Genomic DNA, 14445 nt, shown 5'->3' with positions numbered 1-14445 from the left:
ACCCACACCCGCACTGAGAGACTTCCACCGCCACTGGATCCACAAGATTTTCCACCCACTGGCCTGCAGTTGGTATCATTCCTGCAGTTGGCATCAGTGCATGTGTTTCATGAGCCTGAAGAGGAAGTTATAGATTGGTATCAGACATAGGGGCTAATATCAGACTTATGGACTTGATCTGGACTGGGCTGGGGGGTTTTCTTAATATATAATTACTATTTACATAAAGCTCTTTCTTATAGAAAAATCAAATCAGAAAAGGTGTGTGATAGGGTGGTCTCCTTTCACCACCCTTCTTTCATCGAGATGCCAAGCAAACGATCCAAGGCTCGGGACTCTGTGAAGAAGAAGTCGGCACCTTGACAGCCGGCAAGACGCAGACGACACCAGGTTGCATGCTGAAAGTAAAGAGGCCTGGAAGCCCTTTGGAAACCAAAGCCCTCAGTGTGAACGACGCATCGACATAAATCCTCCCGACTGGGTCAGCCAGCAACCCCGTGGTCCATGGAGGAGGGACTGGAGCTGTCCGCAACTTCATTTTACGTGGTTCTGCAATCAACGCCCGTGGATGCCACCGTCACGAAACCAAAGGACGTGATTGCGTGGAGCAAACCTGCTGCTCAAGACCTCTTGAAAGTCTTAAAAGACAAAGGCCTCGCCTTGAGGAGGAAGGCACACCTCGTCCAAACCCTGGTTTCAATCACTCGTTGTGTAAGAAAGCCGGACAGTGAGCAAGGAAGACGGATGGTCGGGTGCACTTAAGTAACGGGGTTGCCAAAGAATACTAACTAGGCCATGGACCGTCCAAAGGAACAAATCTGTCTGGGAAGAAGTACAACCAGAATGCTCCTTAGAAGGGAGGGTGGCAAGACTTCGTCTCATGCACTTTGGTCACATCATCAGGAGGGATGAGTCCCTGGGAAGGCCAGTGTTCCTGGTAAATGAGAGGGTCAATAAAAAAACAAAGGCACTCACGGAGAGAGATTGACACACCGGCTGCAAGAACAGGCTCAAACATGGCAATGATGGTAAGGACCGGGCACAACCAGGCAGTGTTTCTTTCGGTTATTCACTGGATGGCTGAGTCAGAACCAACGCGACGGCCCCTAACCGCCACCGTTTGGGGATGCTGTATAGATGGGGAGGGGAGCCCCAAGTGGACAGCAAAAGATTACGGGATGTCACCCTAGGAAAATACGAGGAAATGCGGGTCGATCCCCCTCTCGTTCACAGACAGGAAACCAAGGCCCAGAGAGGAAAAGGGACTTGCCCAAGGGACAGGCTCACAAGGGACAGAGCCTGGACCAGACTCGAATTTTTAATTTTTAACACTTCCATCCACAAGTCTGCCTTTCGGTTCGATCAGGCCTTCCCAAATCGGGCATCCAGGTAGTAGGTGTTCAAACACAAAATGCACCAAATCCCTTACCCCTTGGAGCTCAATATGGTCTGAGTGGCTAAAGAAAGGAGGGAAAGTAAACTCGAAGTGGCTTGGAGTTTTTAATGGCATACACAGATGTAAACATTTTTTAAAAAGTGAGAAAAAACAAACAAACCAAATGTGCACCTGGTTTGGTCCCTGGTCTGGCTTAGATGGGTGATAGATAAGCAGAATAAGAAACAAACACAGGGGACTTCAGAAAGCTTGTGGGAAATAGAATTAAAAGCGAAGAGACTTGGGGAGGGGCGTCCAGTGGTGTGGGGATGAGGGTGGGGCAGGTAAAGGGGAGATGTTGTCAGGAGTCCGTGTAGAAAAAGAATGCTTGGAAACGGATTGTGGCAGCCACCGGGCATTCTACTTGACATGACCGAAATATGGAATGATAGGATGTATGGATGAAATCCCAATGAACAATTTTTAAAAAGAGAGAATGGACATTTTTACATGACCTTTATTACAGGCCCCTCACATAGACGGCAGAGTTTGGCCATTGATTGTGGGCAGGAGTTGGAGAGGGTGACCAAAAAGGGTCTGGGCCATCATTCCAGAAGGGAGAGCATTAAGAATGTGGCTGAATCCGGATTTCACTGATCTGAGGTCAGGTTGAACTTACCCACATGGGCCCTTCATAGGGATCAGGCTGCGGAGACCCCTGCGGTTGGAATGGCTCCAGGATCGCCTTGGCTCTCAGGACACGCATCACACCACTTGGCCACTTGGTCCCTCGTCAGCCTAGCCCGTGGGCAGTGGGATTTTGAAGTCCTGTGTACCCATCAGAAGGTCCAGGACTCCACCACCCTGGGAGCGGGTTCTCTGGGTGACCTTGAGCTAATCACTTCACCTCCTGTGTCTTGGCTTTCTCATCCGTAAAATGGGAATGAGGATACTTACCTACCTCATCGCCGAGTTATGAGAATTAATTAATGTTTATAAAGGACTTGGAGATCCACAGATGAAAGGCGCTATAGAAGTACAAAGTATCGTTACTGTAATTACATTACACTATTCTATCCCGCGCCAAGGGCTTTCTGCAACTTCGCTTATTACTGAGAAGGGCGATGCGGTGCAGATAAAGCCCAATCTCCCCCAAGCATCGCTCAAAACCCCAACCAAACTCCATGCAGTTCTAAACGCTGGGAGAGTCCGTCGGCCTTGGAAGACGTGAGGAGCCTCTTCAGTCCCAGAATTCCCAGGCAGGGGGTCGGGGAAGAGGAGACAAAGAGAAAGACCAGGCCCAATTCTGAGTCTCTTTCAAAAGCAGCTCTTTCTTAGGGGGGCTGAGGGACCTTCTGGTTGCGTGCAGAGACTGGAGCTCACTGACCAATCTGACCCCTGGGTCATCTAGCCAGATTCTCTCCTTTTGGGGGGGGCACCCTCCTGGTGGTCACCAGAGCCCTGTGAGGTCCATTTCCACATCCCCCCAGGTCCCCCAGGTCAGATCCTACTTCCAGACCCCAAACAGAGAGAAGGCCACTTGGCTTCCAATGTCAAGCTCCCCGGGTTTATTAAGCCCCAACGAGTCCACCGCATACCTCTCATCACCTGTTTCACAATACACCAATCTGACTGGGTAGGCGAAAGCTAGATCAGAAAGAAATATAATTACCTTTTTACGAGCTTATGACACAGTTGCTCCCTTCCAGCCTGCCAGCTTGTCCAGTCCCTCACAAATGATGATATACGTACTATAAATTATATCATTATCGACCTATAATTATAGGCAACATCTATATGAATCCCCCCTGAAGGAGACGGAGGCGCAAGATGACGTACTCAGTCCCTCGGGAAAAGGCAGGAGGGGAGTTGTCTGTTTCCAAATATCACAGAGGCTTGGTTAAAACAACCGAGACCGCACCCCCACCCTCCTCATACCTGGTACACAGCCTGGGGCTCCCCCCAGAATGTATCAACACCCCTCCGCCCCCCACAGAGCATTCACCAAGCCTGAGACGTTGGCATGGACGACTCTGAACATGTGACCACAGACACTCAGGGGAAGACAGCAAGAGCACGGGCCTCGGGGGGGTGCTCCGAGGGGAAGGCTGGCCTGGCAGATCCCGGCGGGGCTGGGGCTGGACCTGAGAACCTTGGAGTTCTCTGCCCTGTTTCTCATGTGGACCCTCCGGGCAGGACAGAGAGTCAGCTGGGTGGGAACTTTCCAGGCTGTGGGCCCTTCCAAGCCGTGCCTCGGCTCTGATCAGGTCCCTGGAGCCAGCTCTCCACTCCTCTCTGTGGAAGCAGGCCTGTGGGGGCAGATGGGGTGGGTTCTGTCTTCAGGGAGCTTAGGGAGAGAGGCCTGTGGTCCAAGACCCGCAGGTGTCACTAGGGGCCACCAGGGTGCTGACAGCAATGGGTGACACTGTCCGAGAGAGGATGATAATGAACTGAAATGTCTGTGTATAAAATCTGGGTGCGGGGTTTCGGCAGAAGTGTGCTTTTTCTTGGTCAGTTATAACGACAAAAACATTTTCATAACATGTATCAGTGTGTCGACAAGGCTCAAACGCTACACTGGTTGACTTCTGGAGCCTTCTAATATGTTCGTTCTCCTCCCGTGAAGAGCGAGTCTCAGACACCCCCAGGGAGGTCTCTGTCCTAGAGGGTCGGTCTGAGTTGGCCTGGACTCAACAACAGGCAGTCTGGTTTGGAACGTGCTTGGGCAGAGCCGGCATGAGTAGGTAGCCAGTCACGAGGATGCTTCGAATCGTGGGGTGTTGCCCGGCTGGCTAGAGTACCATTCACTCAAAACCAAACTCAGCTACCATCTGATAGATGCTGAATCCCAGCCACCCTGCAGGACGGAGTTTTAAAACCAAACAAAACAAGAGCCCCGTGGTTTCCACATCCGGAGTAGGAAACCTCGTCTTTTTCCTGAGGGGTAGCTGGTGATTTTGAACTGCTGACCTTGTGGTTAGCAGCCCAATATACGATTCCCCACTGGCTCCTGCTCTAAGAATACCCTGCTGTTTTCCATACGGAGCCCTGCCGGTGGGTGTAGTGATTAATCATCGGGCTGCTACCCCACAGGCCAACTGAGACCTCAACTCATGTAAAAAGTTACAGTTTCAGAAACTCAGGGGGGCAGTTCTACCCTGTCCTACAGGGTCACTCACTGTGTGTAGACGACGTGTCAGGATGAACTAGGTGGGAGTGGGTTTGGGGTTGTTTTGATTTGGTTGTTTTCCTGGTGGCCAGTGATTTTAGAGCTGCCGATTTGGGTTTATGTTGTTTTTTTGGTTTTTTTTGGCGGGGGGTGTTTTAGCGATCACACTGCGGTGTCTAGTATCTGCCAGCCTTTATTAAGAACTCTTTCGTGACTGGAGTGTAATTAAAGGAAAAGTCGAAAAGGTGTTCTACGCGGTGACTAATAATGTAAATGAGGCTGTAATTCAGTGTCGAGTGCTTCCGTAAAACAATTTTGCTGTGGGTGTTACCATAGGATCTAAGAACTATTCCCAGTAAGCAGTTTCCAACAGTAGGAACACATCTTATTCTGGGATTGAAATGGCTGCGAAGCAGGACTGAGGCCTCTGTGTAGCCTGCTCTGGAAGTGCACGGGGCGAGAGGGGCGACAGACACCATGTGGTACACCAACCCCAGTGAGGGCAGGGCCAAGGTGTGCCCACCCTGAGGCCAGTGGACTGCCCGAGGGAGCCAGGCCTGGGCTGGGGCAGAACAGAGGCAGGCAGGCAGGGCAGGAGGGGCTGGCTGGCCAGAGCAGGCAAATGGTGCGTTTTAGGGGAAGACCACGAGGGAGTTTCCAGGTGCGCAAATGCGAAGGCCATTTCAACAGGAGCACACCTGCTTAAAGGTTATGAGTGATGTAACGAGATAGTCTGGCAGCAGGGGACATTCCTGGGACACTTAAAGGATCAGCAGGGAATGGAGGCTGAGGTGGGACCGCCCCGCCTGGTCTGACCACCCCCCCTCTCATCTGATCTCTTATGCCTCCTCATGCAATCCACCACTCCGGCCAGCTCTGGCCGCTCAGCAGGGCCCCACCCCTCTCCTGCCAGCCAAGTCCTGTGGCCTGTCCAGCCTTAGCTCTGCCCTCTCCCCTGCGACATGACCTCCTCCAGGTCCCACCACCACATCAGGTCCCACTGGGAGGTGAGGACCTGGATGTTTCCTTGCTCAGGGGTGCACACCTGACTGACCAAACGGTCCTGTCCTCACATCACCTCCGCCGGGGGCAGGAGGAGGCTTTCAGGGAAAGGGGGGTTTTGTCACAGGGGGGCGGGCGACAAGGCTCACAGCCTCGAGGGCCTTCTCCATCTGGCTGGCAGGTGACCCCAAGTGGGGCTTGTCCTTGAATCACATCTTGTAAAAAATCGTTTGCACGTTTGAATTCAAAGCCCCTCCAAACAGTATAAACACCACCATTCTGAGGACCATAAAAACCACCCTGAGCATTTATGGAAACGCAAACATGTGTGTGAGCATATGGCAGGCGTTGCACTGACTGCATCTTTCTCGCGTTGGACGGATGCGCCGGGCGTCTGTGAGCATCTGAATGGGAGCTTGAGAAATGAGCAGAACAGAGAAAGCTTGTCGCAAACGCTGGGCTGGTCGGCAGGCCTGCAGCCACGCCGAGGACGGGGTCCTGCCAGGGACTGGAGGCTCTGGCAGAGAAGTGGGGGTTGCCCGGCCTCGGGGCAGCACCTGGCTGCACATGCAGCTCTGTGCACCCCAGATGCTCAGAGCAGGCTCACCCCTCTTTTGCCCCCGCCCTTCCCTCCTCTCTCTCCCGGGCCCATTTGCCTTGCCGCAGAGTATATGGATCAGGCCCCACTCAGACCCTGGTACCAGCAGCAGAGAGAGAGAATGAGTCTTTCAGCGCCCACACCCCAGGGATCGTGACTCTTCCAGGATCCTCCTCCGCTACCCTCAAAGGCCAAACAGAAACATGCCTCTTCTGCCCTGAAGACGTGTGCATGGTGTCTATGGTCCATGGGGTCCTGGTCACTGGGGCCCAGCTCCTCACTCCAGGTCTGGCAGTGCAGGTAAGAATGCCAACACCCTTCCTGCACATCCTGACGATTCTTGAAAAGCCCTCAGAACCTCAGCAACTGAGACTACCACCAGGCTGGCAAGCGGAGCCCTAACGGATTCCTTACTTCTGCCTGCAACGTGGCACCGGGCTGACTCCTACAAGTGACTCTGAAGGAACCTGTCAGCTTTGTAAGGAGTTATGTTCGGGATGGAGGAGGCAAGAACACCATTTGCTTGGATGGATTTGGCGATTTGGATGTCTTCTGAGCAGAGATCAGGTGGGCTTTCAAATACCCTCCAAGCAGACGGTGGCAAGCCAGATGGTGTTGCCAAGCGTATGGGCACATGGCCACAGAGCAGGTGTGGTGGGTGCTGTGCCCCAGAGCCAGCCTTCTATTCCAGGACCAGCCAGCACGGAGGGAGGAGAACCTTGGCCCCTTGCAGGTGCAGACCCGGGGCTGGCCTTGTGTTGTCTGACTGGGGTCTCTTTGGTGTCCTAACTGTTCACTGATGACCTGGGAGAGGCCAGGGACTGCTGGCGACCCCCCCCCCCCGCCCCGCCGTGATGCCTGTCGAAGGATGCCACCCAGTCCCAGTGCAAGGGGAAGGAGGAAATCAATCCGTGGTGCCCTGCTTGTGAGAACGCTCTGAGCCGGACCCAGATGTGCAGATTCCAAAGTGCTTTCAGACACATCGACACAATTGAGCTTTGGAGGAGAACCTTGGGACCATCATCTCCTTTTCCATCAGAGACTACGAGAGCCCAGACCACATGACTGACCGGTGGGAGATGCAGCCAGCTCCAGGCCCTCCACACTGCCCCGTGGCCTGTTGTTCTCCTGAAGACCCTCAGAAACGAAAAATTCATGGTCGCCCAGTGAGGTCCAACTCTTTGAATCTTTGTGGGACAGAGTCGTACTGCTCCCTAGGGTTTCCAAGACAGGAACAGAGAGCCTTGAACTTCCCCCCTTGGGTTCCTACCACTGACCTGGTCGTTAAACCCCCAGTTCCCAAACCACCCCCAGGGCTCCCTGAAGACGACAGACAATGCACCAGCATGCAGCCAATTAACTGCTCCTGTGAGCTCCTGAGACGGTCATTGCAGGAGTAGAAAGCCTCAACTCTCTCCCAGGAGACCCTCCATGAGGATCGATCGACTCTATTGAAAGTCTACCTCTAAGAGCTTGTCCCCCCTTCCTTTCTTGCCCAATGGGTGCTGCCTGGGTGCTGGCTAGCTCCTTACCAGAGGGTAGCCCATCCTACCCAACCTAATTGGCGCTCCATCGGAGCCTGCCAGTGAGACAAAATAGTAGTGGTTTTCCGTCTTTGCATCGATAGCTATCAAAGTCCCAAAAGTGACATAGAAGATTACTACTCCTTTATTTTTTATTAAATGCTTTTATTGGGGGCTCTTACAGTTCTCATTACAATCCATATATTCATCCAGTGTGTCAAGCACACTCGTACATATGTTGCTATCATCAGTTTCAAAGCATGTTCTTTCTACTTGGGCCCTTGATATCAGCTCCTCATTTTCCCCCTCTCCCTCTCCCACTCCTTTTTGTCTACCAGCAGCATCATACATTTGGAGTTCCTAAGGGTCCCTGATGGGCCACTGAGGGAATGGGGGGCTTCTCAGATCACCCTCACTTTCTTGCCTGTTACTTTAAAAATAAAAGGCCTGGGGCACACGCCACTGCAAGGAGATAAGAGGGCACCCTCTTGTCACCATCCTGGTGCTCTGACAGCCGGCCACGGTGGCAGAGCACCTGCACTGGCAAAGAAGCAGGGTCACTGGTCTACCTTACAACATCTTCCAGCACATGCTCCTCCTGGCTTTCATTTCAGCCTCCGGTGTGGCGAAGCTGAAGGCTCTCTGGAAAACCAGAAAAACCCATCCTGCCCCGTTAACCAGTGTGCACAATGGCGGCAGGGCTCCCACAGCCCCCTGGAGTTCTTGGATGGCCTCCTCACTCACTTGTCAGCCAGTCAATTCCACCTGAGAGTGTCCCTGACCCCACAAGACAGGGTAGAACTGCCCCTGCAGGTTTCCCAGACTGGGACACTGGGCGAGGAAAAGAAAGCTTCGTTTTCTTCTCCCAAGGAACCGCTGGTGGTTTTGAACTGCTGACCTTGTGGTTGATAGCCCCCTGTGTAGCCACTACACCATTGAGGCTCCTGGGTTGCCTGGGTGCCTTTTAAACTGGCTGGGCCTATCCCTAATTCTTTGTTGGAAAAGATGGGTTGGGGTTGCCTCTACCCTGCTCTGGGCTCAGTGGTGGTAAGAAGCTGACTGCAGCCTCTGGAGTGGAGGGCTGGGGGCAACTTGCCCGGGCAGGGGGTGCAGTGGGTGGGGCTGGGGAGAGCGGGAGACGCTCAGTGACCTCAAGATGCGCTCACGGGGCAGGGTTCTGTGGGAGCTGCGGCGCTTCTGACAGGCAGTGTTCCCTGCGATGAGGCAAGGACTCAATTCCCTGACCTTGAGCCAAGTCCTAGAGGTCTGCCCTCTGGGACCATGTGGACCTACCCCTGAGGTTGTTTACGGTTGTTACTCTTTACGGGAGGAGGCAGCCCCCTCTTTCTCCTACAAGGGATGGTTTGAACCTCTGACCTTATGCTTCTTTGCCCGACACATCACCACACCACCAGACCTCCTCGCCTCTGTCTTACAGTCACGGACATTCCAGGGTTCATGGAAACAACTCCATTCTCTCTCGATTTCTTTCTTTCTTTGTTTTCTCATGAACTTCCTGCAGCCGCCAATAAGCCTAGAGTGCCGTGGTGGAACAGCGTGAACTTCGGAGGCTGTACAAGGCCAAATTCACAGCCGTCAAATCCATGCCGACTCACAGCACCCCTACAGATGGGGTAGAACCGCCCCTCGGGGTTTCTGAGAGTGTCACTCTCTGTGGGAGTGGGAAGCCCCAGCTTTCAGACACCGGAGTGCTCCCTTCCACGGCTGGGGGGAGGACGCCGGGGCGAGTGAGTGGATGCTGCCACAGACCGTGTGACACTCCATGTGCCTTGCAAGACGCCGCTGCCACCAGCATTCTGTTGGGAAGAGGCTGGCGTTCTCGAGAGAGCCACGGCGTGAGCCGGAGTGGGCAGGTGTTGGTAATTTTCCGAAGGAGGGAAGACGGGCTCATCCACCCTGGCGTCAAGTCCTACTGATCTCCGTGTCCTTCCCAAGCCAGCCGTGGCATCTGGTGACCCCACTGTCTGCGATCTCGGGAAAGAAAGTGTTAGACATGAGGGACAGATGGAGTTGGCCTAACGTGTCTGTTCTTTTCTCTGCTGCCTTTTCAACTCTTCTTGGGGATGCAGCAAAATAGCAGCTGTTCATAATTTCATGAATAAAGAACTATGTAAATTTCAACGATGAAAATGTGTTGCATCTCCTGTGAGCGAAGTATGGTGGCCGCTCCCCCTCTGTCTCTATTTCTATCTCCTGCGAATCTGGGTGTCGCGTGGAGCTGCGTTCTCCGGGGCCACTGCTCATCCTTAGAGTCAGTCTTGACTGACAGATGGCAAATGGTGGCCCTGCCTATCTCCTGAGGCAACCCTCTTGGCCCGAGCACGAAGAGCCTTGGGGGCCAAGTGCATGGGTTTCTGATCATGCCCCCTCGCCTCTGAGCGGGGCACGAGTCTCTCTTGGTTTCTTCCGACTGATCTGCGGACTAGGTCGGTGCGGTGGTTACGCAGCAAGTGAGTTTGGTTTGGAAGAACAGAAGGGCCCATGGTAGGCTCTGCGGAATAGGACGCGATGGCATTCGAATGTTTTGCAAACACCGGATCCTATAGAATGCATAGACTTGCATGTATCTGACACGCATACGAAGCCGTCGGAGGAAGCCCCTTACAAGGCGCTCTGGCTCTCCTCGTGGTCATCATTGGGAACCTCAAGTCCTCAGCCCCGCCTCTCCTGGCAGGCGCCATCCCACAGGCAAATGGGCAGGACCCATGGCAACTGTAGGCAGGAGCTGTAGTGGCCACCCCCGCCCCTTCCCGGTCCACTCCACGCCTGCCCACTTCCAAGTGCCCTTTCAGGCAAGCCCCTCCTCCAAGACCCAACGGACATTATGTGGTGCATACCTGCCTGATAAAGCTGCTGCTTTTCACGGGACACGTGCAGGGTGATTATGCACTTGTGGCCTCCGCTCTGGTCGTACTATCAGGAAGAGACCAGGAATGTTTACAGTTTATCTCTAAATACCTGCATGAGACCAAACTTGCCTCCCAGCCAGAGAGCTCTAGCAGACAGAAGAGGAACAGCAGTCGCCCCACACTCACCCCACCCCGGACTCCTCAGCCTCTCCCCCTGGGAGTTTCCCCATACCCCACGCTTACCCTGCTGGCCAGGATTCCAAGAGGCCCTTCTCAGTAACCATTTCCCCAGCTCAGTTCTGTTTGCTGAGAATCAGATGGGTGGGATCTCAAACCGATTGGGAATGCTGTGGAGCAGACAGCTGGCACCCATGGGTGGAAAGGAACTTTAGAAAAATCTCTCATTTGCAAAGAGCGTTTGGGGTAGTGTCCTAGGAGATGGATTGGAAGGAAGTGGGCAGAAGCCTGGGGGCCAGCCGCTCAGGGGGCTGCAGACAACCCTGTCTCCAGCATCGAAGGTACTTGCAAAACACACAGGAACCTGGCTGCCCTGAAGATTCTAATTCAGCAGGTCTGGGTGGGGCCCGAGCAAGCGCCTGTGTGTCTAGCCAGCAACCTGTGAGGCGCTCCTACTGGTCCAAAGACCACACTTAGAACGCGTTGATCTATCTGAGATCTCTCGGTTTGGTGACTCCAGAATGCACGGTGGAGCCCCGGGTGGTGTGGGGGTTTCTGCGTCGCCGGGCTGCTAAGCACGAGGTTGGTCGTTTTAAACCACCAGCCATGCTGAAGGAGGAAGACACGGGTTTTGACTCCTATAAAGAGTTAAAGTCTTGTTGCTTGGTTTTGCTCTGTCTTGTTTTTGTGCATGTCATTATCTCCGCAGGTCTGTCTAAATAAGATAGGCTGGATGAACAATCTGGAGGAGAAAACAATGGGACCGACAGTTCTGGGGGGACATGGGAGAGGGGGTGGTGGGGGGAAAGGAAGTGGTGTTAACAAACCCAGGGACAAGGGAACAACAAGTGATCCAAATTGGTGATGAGGTGGATGTGGGAGACCTGGTAGGGCATGATCAAGGGTAATGTAACCAAGGGGAATTGCTGAAATCCAGGGGGGGACTGAGCATGATAGTGGGATAGGAGGAAAGTCAAGGGAAATAAAGGAAAGAGCTGGTAGGCAAAGGGCATTTATAGAGGTCTAGATGAAGACATGTACACATGCAAATATATTTATATATGAAGATGGGGAAATAGGTCTATGTGCATATTTATAGATTTCGTATTAAGGTAGCAGAAGGACATTGGGCCTCCACTCAAGTACTCCCTCAATGCAAGAATACTTTCTTCTATTAAATTGGCATTCTATGATGCTCACCTTCCTGACACAACCCCTGAAGACAAAGCGGGTGAATAAGCAAATGTGGTGAAGAAAGCTGATGGTGCCCGGTTATCAAAAGATATAGCATCTGGGGTCTTAAAAGCTTGAGGGTAAACAAGCGGTCATCTAGTTCAGAAGCAACAAAGCCCACATGGAAGAAGCACACCAGCCTGTGTGATCACGAGGTGCCAAAGGGATCAGATATAAGGCATCATCAGAACAAAAAAATCTTACCATAGTGAATGAGGGAGGGAGTGCAGAGTGGAGACCCAACACCCATTTGTCGGCCTCTGGAGATCTCCTTGCAGAGGAGTCTAGGGGAGGAGACTAACCAGCCAGTCAAGGTGAGATGTAGCAACGATGAAACATACAACTTTCCTCTAGATCCTAAATGCTTCCTCCCCCCAACTATCATGATCGGAATTCTACCTTGCAAGTGTGGCTAGACCAGAGGATGTACACTTGTGCAGATAAGAACTGGAAACATAGAGAATCTAGGGCGGATGATACCTTCAGGACCAGTGGTGTGAGTGGCGATACTGGGAGGGTAGAGGGAGAGTGGGTTGGAAAGAGGGAACCGATCACAAGCATCTACATGTAACCTCCTCCCCGGGGGACGGACAACAGAAAAGTGGGTGAAGGGAGACGTCAGACAGGGCAAGATATGACAAAATAATAATTTATAAATTATCAAGGGCTCATGTGGGAGTGGGGAGCGGGGAGGGGGCAGGCAAATGAGGGAGGACCTGATGCCAGGGGCTTAAGTGGAGAGCAAATGCTTTGAGAATGATGAAGGCAATGAATGTACAGATGTGATTTACACAATTGATGTATGTATGGATCGTGATAAGAGTTGTATGAGCCCCTAATAAAACGATTTAAAAAAAAAGAGTTAAAGTCTCAGAAACCCACAGGGGCAGTTCTACTCTGTCCTATAGGGTCACTATGAGTCGGTATCCACTCAATGGTGGTAAGTAAAGTTTGCATTTATTTATTGATAGACTTCGTGGTGGGATGGTGGGTGAAGTGTTGGGGTGCTGACCGCAAGGTCAGCCATGCAAGCCCCTCTGAGGAGCGGAGAAAGATGACACTCCTGTAGAGAGTGCACTGAGAAGTGTGCTCCATGAAGATGTGCGCTCTCAGAAACCCTCAGGCGAGCTTCCATCTGTCCCATTGAGTCACAAGAGAGCATGCTGACAAGTGTGACTGTGTCCAAGATAACTGACTGTCTGGGGCAAGGCACTCTGTGAGTAAGACCTTGTCTCTGCCCAGTTGTCCTTTGAGACCGACACTCCCTCCCACTCCACCCCCCCATCAAGTCGCTTCTCCTATCGACCCTATGGGACAGGGTAGAACTGCCCCTGTGAGTTTCCAAGACTGTAACTCATTATCAGAATAGAAAGCCTCATCTTTCTCCCACAGAGTGGCTGGTGATTTCAAACTGCTGACCTTGCAGTGAGTAGCCCAACATGTAACCCACAGCACCGCCATGACTCCCTATTCATGCCTAATCAACGTGGAAATCCAACAAACATTTTCCAGAGACTTCCCTCTTGCTGCTGGACGCCACAGGTGGCCCTGGGAGCACACAAGGGGACCAGACTCAGGACCCTTCCTTGTACTGCCCACAAGTATGCTTGAAAGCCAGAGGAGGGGCAGCGGGGGGGGGGGGACCCTGGGGGAGGAGCCATGGTGGTGCTCTGGATTAGGTATTCGGCTGCTACCTGCCAAGTTGATGATTCAGACTCACCAACGATTCCATGGGAGAGAAATGACGCTGTTTGTTCCTAGAAAGATTTACAGTCTCAGAAGCCCCATGTAGGGTTGACGTGAGGAGGGCTGGCGTGGGTGGCAGTGGGGTGGACTGGATTTGGGACCGGGCTAGTCAGGGAGGGCTTCTTAGGAGAGGTACCATTGTAGCCCTTAAGGATTAGGAAGGCAAAGATCATGGGTAGTAGGGTAAGAGGTGATGATGGAGGTGGAGTCTGCACATCTCAGAAAGACCCCACAGGAAAGCCCATTCCTGAAACACGGGGGCCAGGCTGCAGGCAGGAACGTAGTATGGTAACCTTTTGCGAAAGGCCGAGCATAGAGTTACCATGTGACCCAGCAATTTCACTCCTGGTGATACACCCACGAGAAATGAGAGCATGTTTGTACAGAAAAGGTTGTACAAAGTGGCCTTCGCAGCATTATTCATGAGTGGGGGCGTGGAAACAACCCACCTCAAGTGCCGTACAGCCACAAAGTGGAATATTACTCCGCCACAAAAAGGGAGTCAGTGGATCAGGTACAGAAGGGTCACAAGGAAGAGACAAGCCAGTCAGGGTGCAGTATAGCACCAATGAAACATACTACTTTCCTCTAGTTCTTTAATGTTCCCCTCCCCCACTATCATGATCCCAATTCTACCTTACAAATCTGGCTAGGCCTGAGCACGTAAATCGATTGGTACAGATAACAGCTGGAAACACAGGAATCCAGGACAGATCAAACCCTCAGGAGCACTAATGAGAGTAGTGATACCA

This window comes from Tenrec ecaudatus, chromosome 12, assembly GCF_050624435.1.
Source record: "Tenrec ecaudatus isolate mTenEca1 chromosome 12, mTenEca1.hap1, whole genome shotgun sequence".
In the NCBI taxonomy this organism is placed as follows: Eukaryota; Metazoa; Chordata; class Mammalia; order Afrosoricida; family Tenrecidae; genus Tenrec; species Tenrec ecaudatus.
Note: the sequence above shows the minus strand (reverse complement) of the source record.